A 17,065-nucleotide genomic window follows, 5' to 3' on the forward strand; every position below is an offset into this window, starting at 1 on the left:
TACCTCAAACTACATCACAGCATAGGGTTTGCATGTGCTGTGGCCACTCAGCATCTTGACTCTGGTGTTAAAATTGGCGAAGGGGCAGGTGATATCCCCTTTGTCAAAGCTAACTGACGGAAAAAGAAGCAAAGCCAACAGCAAATGCCAGCTTTGATAGGAGGCTGACGCAAAAGAGGCTGAGGAACTGTATAGGACTGCTGCTCTGGTTATGTAACCTGGAATATTTTTTGTAAATACTCAAACTGACGTGCATTGTGTTTTGGCATGTTTGTCAGTGCCCTTGTTTTATAGCCTTGCTAAAGACTCATTGACAGATGGCACTCAAGAGAGTGCTTTTTATAGGTGTCAGTGTCCAACTCAGATACAGTTTCTGAAAGCAAAAGGTGTTTTAGGGGTGGAGGGATCTGAAGCACTGCCAAAGTATGTTGTAAAAGGTCCTTTAGTGGTACTTCATGCTCTGCAAAATGGGGAGGTATGTGGGAGATGAATGAGGAACATTGACCATCATGGATGTTGAGTCACCAGAGGATTATAGTAGAAGGCGAACAGCATTTATGAAATCGAAGAATAAGAAAAAAAAAAAAAAAGATTTTAAAATACCCTGTGTCTCAGGGGCAGTGCCTATGTAACTTGGTATTCTGGAGAATGATTGCTTGTCACAGCTTGACCTAGTTCTTGCCTGGAGACTACGTGTGTTATAAGTGAATCCAAATGTTGGCTGCCTGGTGTGTTTCTTAGCACTGTTTTCCTTTGTGCAAAGGAGCAGCAGGGCTCCCTGGAGGGGATGGGGAGCTTGGGGCTGACAGCGACCACAGTGCAGGCTGTGCCCTCACTGGTGGGGCACTCTCCCATGGGGTCCGAGCATGGTGAGCAGAGCCGGGTGGTGGTACCAGGCTCCGTCAACTACCCCAGAGAAGGGGAGTGAAGACCTGGGTCCAGGGTGTTCATCCAGGGGGAAAAGGAGAACGGACCAGAGACAGGGATGGAGACAAAGCTGCAAAGTGGATCTGAAGCCCATGCAGGAGGCAGGGACAGAGGCTGTCACTCCTCTGGCATCACTGGTGTAGGGACTGATGTCTGAGCTGAGCTGGTGTCCTGTGCCGCAGGCAAGGCAGGGGCAGAGGCCCCTAGTGAGGTTCATCAGCACCTATCAACATCGATTGGTAGACTCAGGGCACTGACACGGGCAGAAAAAGGTGTGTTTTTACTACAGGATGACTCATGTGCAATGTCTATCCAGTGTTAGCAGTAGGAGGAAATAGAGGTGATTTTGTCTGCAGGAAATAAGAAGAGTACTTTGTCTCTAGCTATGACTTTGCAGTTAGATAGATAAAAGTACACAGTGCATTCCTTGCTATGGTTTCATGAAGACCTTTACTCACTGGAAGCATCTGGATCTCAGTGGAGCTGCTCTTCCTAGCTCCAGGGCTGAAGAATTTGCAGGCTCAGAGCCCTTCCCACAGTTTCGGGAGGCTGGACATGGCAGTCCAGCCACCTCTGATTCCCAGTCTTCTGGCTGCCGCATGTTCTGCCTAGCTGGGGCTCAGGGTCTCAGTTCAGGTGTCTGGGAACAAGGCAGAAGGCAGGCTGAAAAACACAGTTGAGGGGGTTTATTAACCGCAGGCACTTTGCTCTTTACATGTGCCTGGGCAGTTATACATATCTCTGAAGCAACACAGGCCTGTAAAGTACCTTTTGTGGAAGTCTGTAACAAAGACAAATATAGAATCCATTTATTCTTGGAAGTGCTCATCTGTGGAATGATCCTTTCTCTTCTGGAAGTTATAAATCTACTTTGCCACACACTTTACAACTTCTGGAGAAAAAGAAGCAGGGCCGAAGAGCCAGTAGTCTCTGAGTTGGGTCTTGTGTGCGCTGAGCAAGGCACAGGGGCCTTTGCAAAATTAACGGTGTGTGTGTCTGCACCAAAAAGTTATACTGTAGAGTAAATATATTGTCATGGGGGGTGGGGGTGGGGAAGAAATAAGGTAATGCAAGCAACTGTGCTATTCCTAATTCTTTTTGTGAAACATCAGGTTTTATTTATTTATTTATTTATTTGTCTGTGATACGTTTGTTTTGTGTCATTTCCTAGTGCTTGGAAATGCAAGTAGAAAATATTTCACAGTACGAGGTCTACTTTATGCAATTTTTAAACACTCAGAAGCTATTTCATCAACATGACAATGATGTTGATGCCTCTGTAAGCTATTTGAAGCCTTTAGATTAATTGAACGTGCTCACTTCCTTAATAAATGCACTCAGAGGAGCTGAGGGGTTTCCTACAGCAGGAGAATGGTAAGATACCTTCTCTGAAGGGGACTATATACTAGTAGAGTTAGATCCTTCTGCACTTTGTGGACAATTTTTTCCTGTTCACCCTAACTTTTCTTATGCTGGCCCATTTGTCTTAGTTCCAAACTTAAATCCTTAAGATTCCTGTCCCAGCCTACTGTCTTCCCCATCTCCTCTCCTCCTGTGTATGTGAAAAAGGCTCTTCTCTCGCACCAGGCTATTCCCTGTAAAGCTTCAAAATCTGTCCCCAAATATGGGAACATAAAGGTTTTCAAATAAAAATTTAATCTGCATTTTTTTTAACATTAGCAAAATATGAATGAAGCTGGCTTTTCTTTGAATTCATTCTTAGACATTGTTGCTCTATTCTGATTGATAGTTTCTTAAAGCAGATGTCCAGCTGGAAAATTTAAGCTATAGTGATGGAGATCTGGCAAAGTATTCAGAACTAAAAAAAACACCGTAGAATGGGAATTGTCAGACAATGCTAATTATAGGTGTGGCAAGCAGCTGTAACAACCAACACGGCAATTTTTGCTGTCTCTCTCTCTGTTTTGCAATTTAATGCTCTTATGCTCTGTTTTCTAATTTTAGAGCAAACACACATTAGCAGTTCTCAACCAGGTAATGCTTGTTACCATCTGGAACAGAGATTATCTTAAAATGGGAATTAGAGGAAACACTTTTCCATGCGGTTGTGACGCTGCCTGTTCCTGACCTCTCCAATGACTGGAATTTAGGGAAAGCAATCATTAGAGGGAGGAGAGGAAGGAAAAGCAGGGGGAGAAGGTGGAGCAGGACAGAGTGCCAGAGTGTCAGCGCCAGCAGAGTCAGTAGGTGCACAGACAGATGTAGGATGACAGATTTACAGTGAGCAAGAAGCAGAGTCAGTGTGTGGATAAAGCCAATGTCAGGGAGTGTAAGGAACATAGGAACGGAGGAGGATGCAAAAGATGACATTGAAGAAGCAAATATGACAAGAATGGGCAAGAGAAAATAAATAAGAGCTATGATTAGAGACTAATAAAACCTACCAACAAACATACATGGTGTTCCAGTTCTGTTCAGAGAAGGTGCTATCTATCCCAGAAGTTATGATGAGGAAGATCAGCTGTTACTTTTGAATTACAGTATTTTCTCTGAATAAAGGGCAGGCAGAGGAAGTCTATCCACGAAGTATTGGACCAAAATCTATGTTCCTCATATAAAAAGATTTGTGTTTGGTCTTTAGTACTTGAATCCTTCCTGATCCTTTTACTCAGTCCATCATATGGACTCTACCTTCTGCATATGAAGTTCATTTGGAGCTTCTGCAGCTTTTTTGGGGAAAGAGACCTCAAAGCTCAAAGATTCTTTGTGTAGCCGCTCATAAATGCCTATGTAAGTTTTAGGATGTAGCAAGAAGTAATAATTTAATATTAGTTCATTGTTTTTAAAATAGTCCTGTAATCAGAGCAATCCTATCACACTGACCAGAATGAGTGATAGGCAGGGATAGGTTTGGGTCAACTGTCAGTAAAAGTTTGTTTACTTTAAAGTCAACACACTTCCAGATACCATAACAATAGGCTGCATTGCATCTGAATGGAGTAAATAACATGACAAAAAATTGTGTGGATGTGTTGTGTGACAGTCACTCTCAAAACACTATCATAGTCCATTATAGTAATAAGGTAAGGCAACAACATGGTTTGGAGTGGTTTGAGGACAGTAGAGAAGAGGAGAGAGGTAAAGGAAAGGGAAGGAGAAAGGAAAAGAAAGAGATATAACGTAGTGATAGTTATATTTCTTTTGGAAGCTGCACTGAATTTTGTAGATAATATTTTGAATGGCAGAAAATCACCATCTCTCTCTCTCAAATATAAGAAACAGAAAAAATCCTAAAAATGTTGATGTTCACAGTAGAACCAGAAAAGAAGTCAGGCATTACTGTATGGGAACCCACCCAGGGTCACAGGCACTGGTGGCCTTTGACAGTCTTTAGCTGCCTCAAAAATAATGGTGTTATAACAGTTTAGAACATAGGTTAATATTTGCACATCATTAGAAGGGGATAAATTTAATCATAGCGCAGAACTAAGTATTATAACATCGTTTTTGAAATATGTCAGAAATGAATGCTGTGCAGAGCTGAAAAAGTTCCAAACAATGAAAATTTTGGGCAGGAACAATACACAATCAGTTTTTCTGTAGTGCTGCAAGAGTCTTATGCTGGTTGAGGTGTAATTCTCCTGTTGCAAAGTTAAACCATGTTTAATACCCTGCTTGCTCACAGCATTGTTTTTCAGTCCCAGGAAAGTAATTTAAATCAACTTTTATGATTCTGGAAAAAATCTGATATTTAGGTTGGCTGAGCAAATGGAGATATTTTTGAACTTGCTTCAATAACTTTCTGTAAGATAACAGTTGGTTTTCAGCACATAAAGCTGGGCAATTAGTCATGACTGAAATCAGAACCATATAGCTGAAACATGTTGTTTAATTAACATTCTCCCACATTTGGAACTATCATGAGACAGTAAATAATTCTGAGTCTTCCTGAAAAAATAATTCCAGAGCCTTTCATTTAAATGGTTGAATACCTTTAAAGTCCCTTATGTTGCAATAGAGCTGCTGCTAGCATTACATTAGCAAATTTGGAGAGCTGGCTTTGCCAGTCCTTTTTAGATTTTCTTGGGAACTTTTTGTCTCAGGCATCTCAGGCATTTCCAGCTGATGACTTAGCTCCCACATTATGTTGGAAGCTTTCATCTCAATGGATTCACTGAAATGAATTAAGTGTCATTTTGAAGTGTTGGGCCTTCTGTTCCTAAAATATTTTATTTTTACAGAGTTTTGGACAGATTGTCTACTATGTTGAGGGAGTTATGATCTTTATTCCTACTTTTGACTCTTATATAAGGAGCTTTCATTGCTTCCTTCACAACCTAAGATACATAATGTAAGGCATTTCTCAGGAAGCAAAGCCAGTGCCTCTTCTGTGGAGCATTCCTCTGATTTAAGAAAAAAACGGTGCTTTGTGGCACAGCTATCACTTTATCCTTCATGTCTTGAAAATACCTACAGTATTTTTGGTTATGATCTAGACAATTTTATAAACTGCATTTTAGAACTGTGTTTCCTAAATGCTTGTGAAAGCTTCATTAAAAATCACATAATTCTGAATAATATATAGATATGGAAAACTCAAGTGATTTCCAAAATCAACGGGTCTTTGTACCTCACTGTTCCTCCTGTTGCACTCCTGTTGCTACTCCAGACATGAAATCTGTTGTCTTAGAGCCAGCATTATACCATCATTTCTGTTAGTTGATCTTGAGATTAGATATAATAGTAGATAATAATAGATTTTTACTGTCTGATTATGTTTGCTCAGCCATATGTTGCAGGCGTTTTCTCTTATCTCATTTCAGATAAGTTTTTAAGTGGATTTGTAATCCTCTTAATCCAAATCCAGTAATTGGATTTGTAAGTTTGCCTTGGTCACTTTCTTAGTAATTTTGTAACTTTAGAATTATTTCCTCACAAATCAAATCAAATCTCACTCTGTTTTAGATACTTAAAATTTAAACATTCAAATCCAAACTGGTCTTCCTGGGCTTTCTTTGCAGTCAGAAGAGAGAGTTTGCCCTCCAGGGAGCAATGAATCCAACATTAGATGTGTGCTAGGGCAAGACGGCTTTTGTCTTGAAAAGGTACTCATTTATATTCACCAAGTATCCTTAGATTCAAGAATGACCACCACTTTGCCATGTTGGCATCTGCGTTTTAAACTCCTGGATTAGAATGGGTGAATTCTACACTTCCTGTCACAAACATCTTTTGCTCTTTTGTGATGATACAAGTATCCTGATGCTTCTCATCTCTGTTAATTTTCCATGAGAAAAACAGATTGCATTTAAGTCCCAAGTCTTGGTTAAATTTGATATATATATATGGGAACTGTGTATAACCGAAGTACTGCATCATTCAATTCAGACTAATCAAAACACAAAAATCATTCAGCTGGGATGAAAAGAAAGAATGAACATATTTCACAAAGCTATGCGCTAAGAAAATATTAAGTTATGGTGGATAAAGTACCTCAGAAATATGAATAAAATGAGGTCTTTGGTTTCTGGAGTGGGCAATGGAACAGGTAGTACAGTATGACAAACAGCTGTTTGCTGCTGGGAATGTAGGATTTTTCTTCTTTAGTCAGACACTTATTAATTGTTTTAACACTTTGAAAGTGCAATTTCTATTTAGAGGTTTTATGAGCTGTGCATAATTTAGAAAGGAGTAGGATTAGGGAGCTGAAACACCTGTAGGTCTCTGAGGCAAATATCCAGCCCACACAGAGATAACAGCCCATACCAGACTTTTCATCACACTGGAGACAATCTGCTTTTCTGCTTAATAACCTAAGTCTATCAGTTCCTCTTTCCTTCATGTTCCTGAGAAGTGAAAGAAAAATCAAGGAGCAGCTGCTGGTCCACTGGCCTTGAGGAAGATCAAAGTGCAAAATGGCTGTTGGTTATCTGGTTGGCTTGTGTTTTCGTGGAGATTTCACTGGGCTTTCACTTTCACTGGGCTGGGATAATAGAAAAAAGAGAATTGCTAGCAGAGGATTAGCCCAAGAGGAGCAGTGGGATCTGGATGTCCCCCAGATGGAACATGGGCATCCTGTGGCAGGAATGGGAATGAGAAACCTTTGTGAGAGGAAGAAGAACAAAAGTGTCACAGTGGGAAAGCAGTAAGAACTCAACAAGAGGACTTACGCTCAGGTGCTACTTCATAACAAAATAAGGAGTGCCTTCACAGCCTAAGAAGAAAGGACCTAGACCTTTCTGCAGTGGAGTTCCTTACCTTAGGGGTACTTAGCATTATGTACTGGTTCTTTGTGGTGAAAGAGAAGGACTGGAAACTACAGAACTACAGAAATGTACACCTCACAGGCTGAAAAAGTGGGTATGTATAGGCAGTGGCCAGAGGAGTGACAACGAGTCAGGTGTCCATACTTGAGGGAACTGCACTCTGGTTAACTTGTGTGCAGTAGCACCAATGCAGCAATGGCAGGGGCTTCACCGCAAGCTGGGCGAGCCAGACCAGGAACCTTAGGGAGTCTCTCCCCATAGCAGGAGAGATGACCCTAATCATAGCCTATCAATCACTGCAGTGGAGACATAAGTAAATTCTTAGGGGACCAGCCCAGATACAGTAGATAGAGGACTCTGACTATTAGCTTGCTATTTTATAACTACATCACCATTTCCTCTGAGCTAGTAAGGAAAGATGTCTACAGCCCCAGTCGTTACAGTATTTTAGTAAAATGGTAGAAGACACTGTGGTAAGGTGCAGTGCTTGTAGAAAAACTCTGACGGATCCCAAGAAAAAAAGGTAGTAATATGGAGAAAGAGAGGAAAAGGAGCTGGATCTAGGGAGTCCTACAGAGAAGGACTGTGACTTTTTTTTTTTTCCTGTTATGTGCAAGCTACATTTGTTGGCTGAGTTATTGTAGATTGGGGCCATGTAAATTCTTTCTTTCAAATGATAAATTACTCACGACTGGGATTTGGAAAGTCCTGGGTATGGTATTTGCTTCCTCCTCCAGTGGCAGAGGCTGGCTACAGGCACTTTGAAATACCACAGAATTTTTTTGCACTGGACATTTTTTTCAGAGCAGTGTACTTCTAACCAGCCTAATTCCCAGTGGGATGCATTTATTCTTAAATGGGAATGCTTATACTGGCATATTTTATTCTAGTCTGAGAAGAAGAATAAATGCTCCCTGCATAAAGCTCTTTGATGCTGTATGTGGGGCCTATCTTCCCAAATGTAGGCACATACAAATTAATCAAGTATCCTGGGCTTCCTTTTAGTCAAAGTGAGAAATAGCACCTTCAGTAGACACATCTAAAATATCTGAGACAAATCAGAGAAAGCACCCTGGAGATTCCCTCTTCACTGGCTTCACAGGATGCTTAACACAAATCTCATTTGGATGTATAACTTTCAGATGTCCAGATCTGAACAAAATAAATCTGACCATATGTGTCTGCACTGGAATTTGAATCATTGTGGCCACAGTGGTGCAAAATCATGAATTCAAGTTGAGTTGTATGGGTATGTTTTTTCCCCCCTTACGTAAGCCAAAACTTACACCCAAGGCACATGACAAAGCTTTCATGCACTGTGGGTGGGGACTTTGGGGACTGTAGGAACAGCAGGCTGAGCACTTATGTAGGTGGGTTTGCTAACTGTGTGGTAGACGTATTACTGTGATAAGTACCTGGTTGCTTTTTAGCGCACATCCAAAATACAACAGCTGACGACTTGTTTTAAGCTAGTGGTATAGAATTAGAAGCTGCCAAGACAATGCTGCTGATAGTTAAGCTTGCTAAACATGTTCCTTTTTAAAGGAAAAAAAAACACAGTGTGTTTCTTCCCAGTGTAAGTACAACTGATTCTTGACTTGAGTGAAAATATTTCTCATTTTTATGGAATGCAGAATACAGAATTTAGACAAAAAGCATGGGCATTCCAAGAGAACCTCTATCCACCTTCTCCCTCAAATAACAGAGAGATGGTTTACAACAATATTCATCATAGGTTAACTTTCTGTGACTTTTAGAAAAGCTTAGGCTCGGTATTGGGTTTTTATGTCCATCTCCTGTGTGTGTGAGCATCTTTCTTACAGAAAGCTCTTTGTAGTGCACTTGGTCTTTCCACCTTCACTTGCTGGAAAAACAGCAACATGGAATTTATGGATTTTACCCGTGGTGCAGGCAGCACAGAGAGCACTGGAGAGCTGTGTGTTGAGGCTGTTATATACATCAGCTTTCACCTATGGTGCAAGGTGCTCAGCAGGAGGAAGAGTCTTGCACTCTGCACGCAGAATGCACTGTATGGTTCTCAGCTGGTGCACTGAGCTGAGACCTCTGAGTGCCTGTGCTTTGTAAGAGATGATGTAAGCGAGTGGGCACTTCACCTTTGATGGTAATTATTATGAATGCCATTTAAGATTCATATCTTAAAGATGTTCTCAGAATTACTGCTTTATCAGCAATCTAAATTCTTAAAATGAACTCCACATATTGTTGGTAAAAGCTGAAGTGCGTTTTTTATCCCAAAGTGAATGACATTATCCCTAACTTAGCAGTATTGGCATACTTGTACATGTATATCTTTTACACCCCTGGACTCTTAGTCCAGTTTATAAATAGTAACTTGCATGGCTGAAGATGGACATTATTTGTGCCTGAACTCAGTTACTAAGGTCTGGGTTACAGTGGCTTGAAAAGATGCTGTACATCAGAAAACCTTTAGTGACGGCTGGTAATTGTCCGGGTACGCACACTTAGCCCACTGCAGTTGTGAGGCGATGTGACTTTGCTTAAGCCTCTGAAAGATATCTAAGTGATTCTTGTTACCTCATATTTGGGGTTGTCTAAAAGCATACCTGTTGATAGCTGGCATAGTTAATCTGACAGGCTGGATTTTACTCCATTTCTTTTCAGGTGAGTTGAGAGACCTGAATGAGAGCAACTGGTGGACCACATTCTGATGGGCTCCCATGCTGCCTAAATATTTTTGTTTCCTATATTAAATAAAGTCTATGGAGGAAAAAGGATGACAAGATCTGTAAAGACTGATTTTTCTTGCAAACTGGAATGCCAACAAGTGGCCAAAACATGCCCTGAGCCTTGGTATGCCACAGGTCAAGACAAGACATGCCAGGTACACACACTTACACCTGGGATTTGCAAAACACTGCTGATTCCCCCTGTATAGACATAACTTGAAAGAATGCTCTGAGCACATAGCTGAGGCAGCACGAGGGCCAAGAGTAGTGTATGTATCTGGACTGAATAGAAGTGATCAAGGGCTGGGGAATAAATATAATTGTACTGCGAGTGTGTTGTAATAGCAGAAACAGCTTCATCTCCTTCCTTTTATCCACTTGGATCGAGCTGTCTGAAAGCGTTTCGTGTTTTCTGTTACATCACATGAAGAAAAAGATGAAAAGAAGTGCTCAGCTCTTGCTCACTGGGTTTATGTTGAACTTACTATGATCTGATGCAGAACTCTTTTTATGAGTATATAGAATCTGAAATACAGTGGAAGCTATGCTTCTAAATTCTCAGCAAAATGTTAGGCTTATTTATCCTCTTTCCAAGCTGATGTGCAAATTTACTGACAGTTATCATATGGGCTAGATTTTAAACAAATGTTTAGTTTTACTTTTCAAGAACAAAAATACTTAAATATGTTTACAGTGCAGGCTGTTGATGATGTTTAACATACAGTTTCAATGTTCTGAGTTTTTGCCTAGCAGGCTGAGAACTGCACTGTAATTATTTTTTAAATTGTCTTCATAGCTTAAATGTTAATTGGGGTTTCGACTGTGGATGTTGAAGTTCAAATGCTGCTGATACAGCTTTACTTGAAGCAAAGTAAGAATTAGGAAAATGTGAAATATGTCCTGGTGTTGCATCAAAATGGAAATACGGAGTGCTATCAACCTAGACTTATAGTGGGCACTGCAGAAGTGTGTTGTGTAGTATCCATGGAGCAAGATTGTTACCTTGCAAGGCAGACAACAACTGAATAAAACCCACATCAACCCACATTAGGTATTTCCTGTTAGGAAACACTGGATATTGTTTTTCATAGCCACTCTTTATGAAACACATGCTATGATAATTGTCAAGTGCTGTGATACTTCTTCTTATTTGGTAAATCTCGTACATGTGGATGAGATATTATTTTTCCATGGATATGTTTATATGAATTGCAGCCAGTGACTGTACCTAGAAAATTATGTCAATGTAATGCAATGTTATGTAAGTTTTGTTTAGGTTCTTATATGCTGCACGTCACAGGGTCTGAGTGGCTTCCAGAAGTGAAGTGATGGGATTATCATCTGCTACACATGGTTTTCTCTCTCCCCTTCTTTCCAAAGGTGACTTCTGTGCTCTTTTTATTTTCAGTGTCTTTTAAAATAGTTATTACATTGTCTGAACACTGTTCTGTATGTATTTATGTGACTCACAGAGTAGAAGATTGTGAGCTTTGTGCTGGGGATAATTCCAGTGGGAACTCATCCAAAAGTTTTAGGCTGGCCTACTGAGAAAGCTCTGTTTTCTGCACAGCTTTTCTTGGGAGATGGATAATCCTGCTGTGACTGAGCAATGAAACTGCTGTATATTTTTCCTTGTCCTGTCTCTCCCTGTAGGTGACCATTCATGTAATTGTCCAAGGTCTATAACTTCTGAGTGCCTTAGGAATTAGGACGCAACACTGAAAGCAAAACTGATTAAATACATCACTTACACCTGCATTCATTCGGAATTGGTTCTCACAACAGCAAAAGGGTGTCCTTTCACATTTGTAGTGCTTATTCTCTATTCTGCTGCAGGGAGGAGGACAGCAGGACTGAGGTTACAGTAATCCCAGAAGAACCCACTATTAGCAAGTGGGTTGCTGTGAGACATCTGTCCCCACCTTTCCTTTATCATTTCCAGCTTCTTCAGGCTGAAGTCTAACACTGGCTCTTCAAATCTGTGTGTTAAAGCTGAAGCAGCATCTGATATGTGTAACCCAAGAAGAGCGCAAACCCTTTTGACCAAGTATTACTTCTGTGGTTTTTATTTTTTATTTTTTGTCTTTGGGGGTTTTCTCCAGCTGGATATTGCTTTTGATCTGAAATGATCTGCATGTCTCTTAGGAGCTGAACTGTCTGGTAAACATTTTGATCAAGTTCCAGCACAGTTTTTTCAAGTGTGTTTCTTTTGCCTTTTTCTAGCTATTTCCTGATGCTGTTTATACAAAACACCACCTGCTGTCAAGGGCAGTTCTGGCCATTTGAAATGTCCCCATGTCCACGAAGCAGCTGTACCTATTAGGTTTAATTTCTGCAATGAATTACCAAGTGTGAGTAATTTAATACCCACTCTTCTTCCCTGCCCTCCTACCACCAGTAGTCATCACTTTTCATCTGTGAAAGCAGTGATGGAATTAGGCTGCCAAGAACCTGGAAGGTTTGCTTTCTCTGTAACAAATTTAAATAATATATGCAAGAAGTGGGACAATTTTTCTGGTTTTCTGCCATATCATATAACCCTGGAATCTGTTTTCTTCATGACTAGCAACATTAACTACTAATTTCAGTTCATTTGGAGGAGAAGAAGGAAAAAAAAGGGGAAATGAACTGAGGAATTGTAGCAATACAAAAGTACAACTCTCTATTAAATGTTTTAAAATTCCATTAGAATCTATATGTGGGGACTGATACACAATGAAACACACAGGATTTCTAGATGGAACAGGTGCCCAATAAGTCTGAATCAAAGTGAAACTGAAGATATAGTTTTGCATGGTAGTACTCTGTGCTTTGGATTTGGATCATGGGATGAAGGAAGGAAAGAGAATCTGAATTGTTTGTAAGTACAGTTGGACACTAACATAATAACTGTTTCTGGTTTTTTTGTTTTGTTTTGTTTTGTTTTTTAATAATTAATTTATTTGTTGTTCAGGAGAAACTTAAGTAAGGAATAATGGAGGAGTGTCAACAGAAGAGTGGGACCATAGCTGCCAGCAAGCTGCTTGCGTGACATGACCGTCCCATCCACTGAATGCGTTGGAGCTTTCCTGACAAGGTTTTAATATTCTGCCAGTGCAGACTGATTTTATTTTTAATTTTTTAAGAATCATGAGATTGGAAAATGTAGAGGACAGCAGTTTTATGACGAATTTCGTGAGCCATGTGATATTGTTACTGTCACCTGATAAGACATGCTTATAGTTATAAACTACTTTTTCTTCTTTTGTTCTTCTCTGCTTCCCTCTCCAAGTTCCTGTATCTGTTCTCAACCAACTTTGGCTGCAATAGTAAAACTACTTTTTGTAAAATTTTGTTAGAGCAGACTTTTGTTCTTGGCTCTTGGAATATCTCTGAACAACTCGTAATGAAGAGGTTAAGTATTGAATTCAGTGAGGTAGTTTCAAGCAGGTTTTTAGATTATTTGTGTAAATCCAAGACATGTTTACCTGGCTCCCCTGGAACAAAATAATTGTGATTGTCACTAAATGTTACATCTGGTGTCAAATTCCATGACACTAGTTTATGTCTTTGAAAATCTCTGGACCCCACTTAAATAAACACTTCACAAAAATATACATTTCATACTTAGCAGTGGAGAGATGCCACAGTTAGATGACAGAGACACTCTATGAAAAGGGTCTCACCATGCATTCCCAAGGGACACATCTTGTTAAAATAAAATACAAGGAAAACAAGAACATATCAAGAATAGTGGTCTGTGTATTTCAAAGGCAACACGCTATGCCAAGAAAAACATTGTAGTCATGATTCCAGCTTAAACAATGTTTGAGAAGCATATTGAAAAGCTTTCTACTTCAGTTTCAGTTCAGTGCTAGTGTGAGTTTTTAGGCTTAAAAGACTTTTTCATATATATTTAATTTGGACACAATACAGAAAGTACAAAATTAAGAAAAAGCATTCCTAATGTTGGAACACATTTGTTATCTAGTCTGAAAATGCATGAAATATAGCTTGTTCTTTAAGTTGTTCTTAAGAAATAGGTTGCTCTTAAGAACTTGGAGAGATCAGGAAGAATGTTCCAAAAAGTATTTTTTTTTTTGTTTACTTTTTTGTTTCTTAAAAAGGAGAATCTAAATTGGAGAAACAAACCAGCTACATTCATATGCAACTAATGCACTAATTCATATGCATTATTAAACTGGTAATGGTTTAAACCTAAACAAGAAATTAGTCTTTCTTGCAATAGCAATGGCTAAATGGAAAGCTGGTGATGAAAACCCTTGTTTTAGGCATAGTAGTGTCTCTTTAACAACATTACACAGCAGCTTCTGCTGGCTACATATTAGATGAAAACTATTCTGCTAGATATTGTTCCTTGGAGCAATTATTAGCAGAATACAAATGGCATAAAATTGGTAAAAACAAATCAAATATATAGTTTCTCAGAACACATTTCTGTAGATAATCAGTGACAACAGTGAATGAAACTATCTGGAAAAGGTGACATCTGGCAAAAGGTGACATCCAGAAAATTTAGCTGATTTGGACAGGAATTATCTACAAACTGGCCAAACTGAGTAGCGCTCAGAAGGGAATATAAAGGCTTGTGTTTCTGATCATTCCTGTGTTGCCATCTGTCCCTGCTCTAAAGAGCATAGCAATCCTTAGTGGCTCTACATGGTTGCCTGCTTAGGCCATTACCTGAGCATCTGTTTCTTTTTGTTGGATTTCAGTATTCCCAGGAATGAAAGGGAGTACAGAACTCTAGAAAGTGAAACTATATAAATTAAAGAGTAACCTAAACCAGCTGTAAAACAGAAGGGGGAGGAGGAATGCTGCACTTCTATTGCTCCTGTACAATATGCTGTCCACCCTGATCATCTAGACCTGTCAAGTTTTCTTCTCTTTCGACTTTGACTGCATTTATCTTCTGGCAGCACCCTTAGTTTTTTTAGCTGTTTCTGTGTGATAGTTCAAGCTATAAAACTGGGCATTATTCTATGTAATTGGTTTGATATATTTCCAAAGATTAGACGTGCATGCTTCTGGGATTTAGATGGAAATATCTGAGATGTGCTGGTACACATGGGTTAAAGCTGTGTGTTCAGCCCCAGTGGAGCAGGAAGCCTAGGACACACCAAACTGTCCAGCTTCAATAGAATAAAACCTTAGTTTTTCCTATCTGCACCATGGTTTTGCAATGTGATAGATAATACTGCAAAACCAGAGCACTGGAAGGGGGCAGTAAGTGGAATTTCTATGATCACAGAATTGTAGAATATCAGAGTTGGAAGGGACCCACAATGATTATCAAGTCCAACTCTTGAGCCTCCAAAAGACAACCCCCTCAAAAACAAACAAATAAACAAACAAAAAAACAGACCATGTGTCTGAGAACATTGTCCAAATGCTTCTTGAACTCTGACAGCCTCGATGCCGTGACCACTTCATGGGGAGCCTTTTCCAGTACTCAGCCACCCTCCTGGTGAGAAACCTTTTTCCAATATTTGGTCTTAGCATCCCCTGTCCCAGCTCCATGCCATTCCCTCGGGTCCTGTCACTGTCCCCAGAGAGCAGAGCTGAGCGCCTGCCCCTCCGCTCCCCTCGTGAGGGAGCTGCAGGCCGCCATGAGGCCTCCCCTCAGCCTGCTCTGCTCTGGGCTGAGAAAACCAAGGTACCTCAGCCCCTCCTCATTCATCTTGTCCTCCAGACCCTTTACCATCTTAGTTGCCCTCCTTTGGACACTAACAATTTTATATCATTCTTATACTGTGGCACCCAAAACCCCACAGAGTGCTCAAGGTGAGGCTGCACAAGTGCAGAGCAGAGTGGGACAATCTCTTCCCTTGACCAAGCTGGCAGGGCTTGTGCCTGATGCACTGCAGGGTATGGTTGGCCTTATGAAAGGATTGAAGAGGACTGGTCCTAAAATGGAGCCCTGAATAATGTAAGTTCCATAACCAAACTAAAACTTTCTGAAAAATAATGAATTAAGCTAATTTCTGAAATTATTTAGCACTTGAAAATGACATTGCATTTTGTCTTCCTTTTTTTCTGGAAAGTATCTGAAGTTGCTTAAACTGCCTGATGGGAGGCTATGAAAGACCTAGATCCTGTTGGCTGTTATGTGAGGGAAAAATATAGCTATCCTTTAAAGACCAATTTCACCTTGCCTTTCATTTAACTAGACTGTTTTCTGCATTGGGTATTAATGAGTTGTATTGATCTTCAGAAAACAAAACAAACAAAGGAACACAGCTAAGACAATTTCAAAAACAATTGGAGAAATAATCTGTGAAGACCAATGCAGTATTTGATTGGAGATGAAGGAAGGAAGGCACATTTGCTCAGCATTAGATACTTAAGATACACATTCATGATGGTTGTAGCCAGCCTACCGCTGGCGGTTGAACCCAGTGGCCTCAGCCTCTGCATTAGCCAGCCAGGCTGCCTAGGCTTCCTTTGTAGGTAGCAGTGAGTGAGGCCCCTGCACAAAACAACTGAGAACACCTGAGTCAAGAGAGTCCTGATCTACTGGCAAAGGAAACTCTCCCATCTCTGTTGGACATCAGAGATATGTGCTTGGGAGGTGCCTAAGATTACATGGTGCCAATTATGCCTAGTATGTAAATTTTTAAAGAACTAATACATTACCTCAAGTCCTCTATGAAATATCATGGAGTCAAATAATTTCTGTTCGCTTCACTAACCAATAATATTTTATTTTATTTTCTTCTCAAAAATTGTCCTTATCTAGCTTTCACTTCCCATTCCTTGTACTGCTACCTTAAGATCATGAAAACAATGCTTCGTGGTTTGGCCTTATCATAGGAGAATCAAAACTGATATACAGTGAGAAATAGTGCTTACTAAATTTAAACATCAAGGCAAGCTGTTATCAACATGCAAGACAGCATTATTGTTATGATCATTTATTCATTATTCTTCTAGCGTACCAGGAGCTGTGCAGCACATACTGCTAGGTGTGCTCTCTGCCCTTTGAATAATGATATTTTGGAGTTCTCATGAGACTGAAAAGCTGGTTGATGTACTCTTGAAGCTTGACAAGCAATATTCTTATTTATCTTTTTAAAATGAGACAACAAAATGTAATTACCATTCTTTCTGAGCATCTGGAAAAATGTATATAACAGACATGAACAACTGCAATTCTTTTCCTCTGTTAATCACACTGGGTAGGAATACTTACAGATTTTATTG

The sequence above is a fragment of the Aythya fuligula genome, chromosome 1, assembly GCF_009819795.1.
Source record: "Aythya fuligula isolate bAytFul2 chromosome 1, bAytFul2.pri, whole genome shotgun sequence".
NCBI classification, from domain to species: Eukaryota; Metazoa; Chordata; class Aves; order Anseriformes; family Anatidae; genus Aythya; species Aythya fuligula.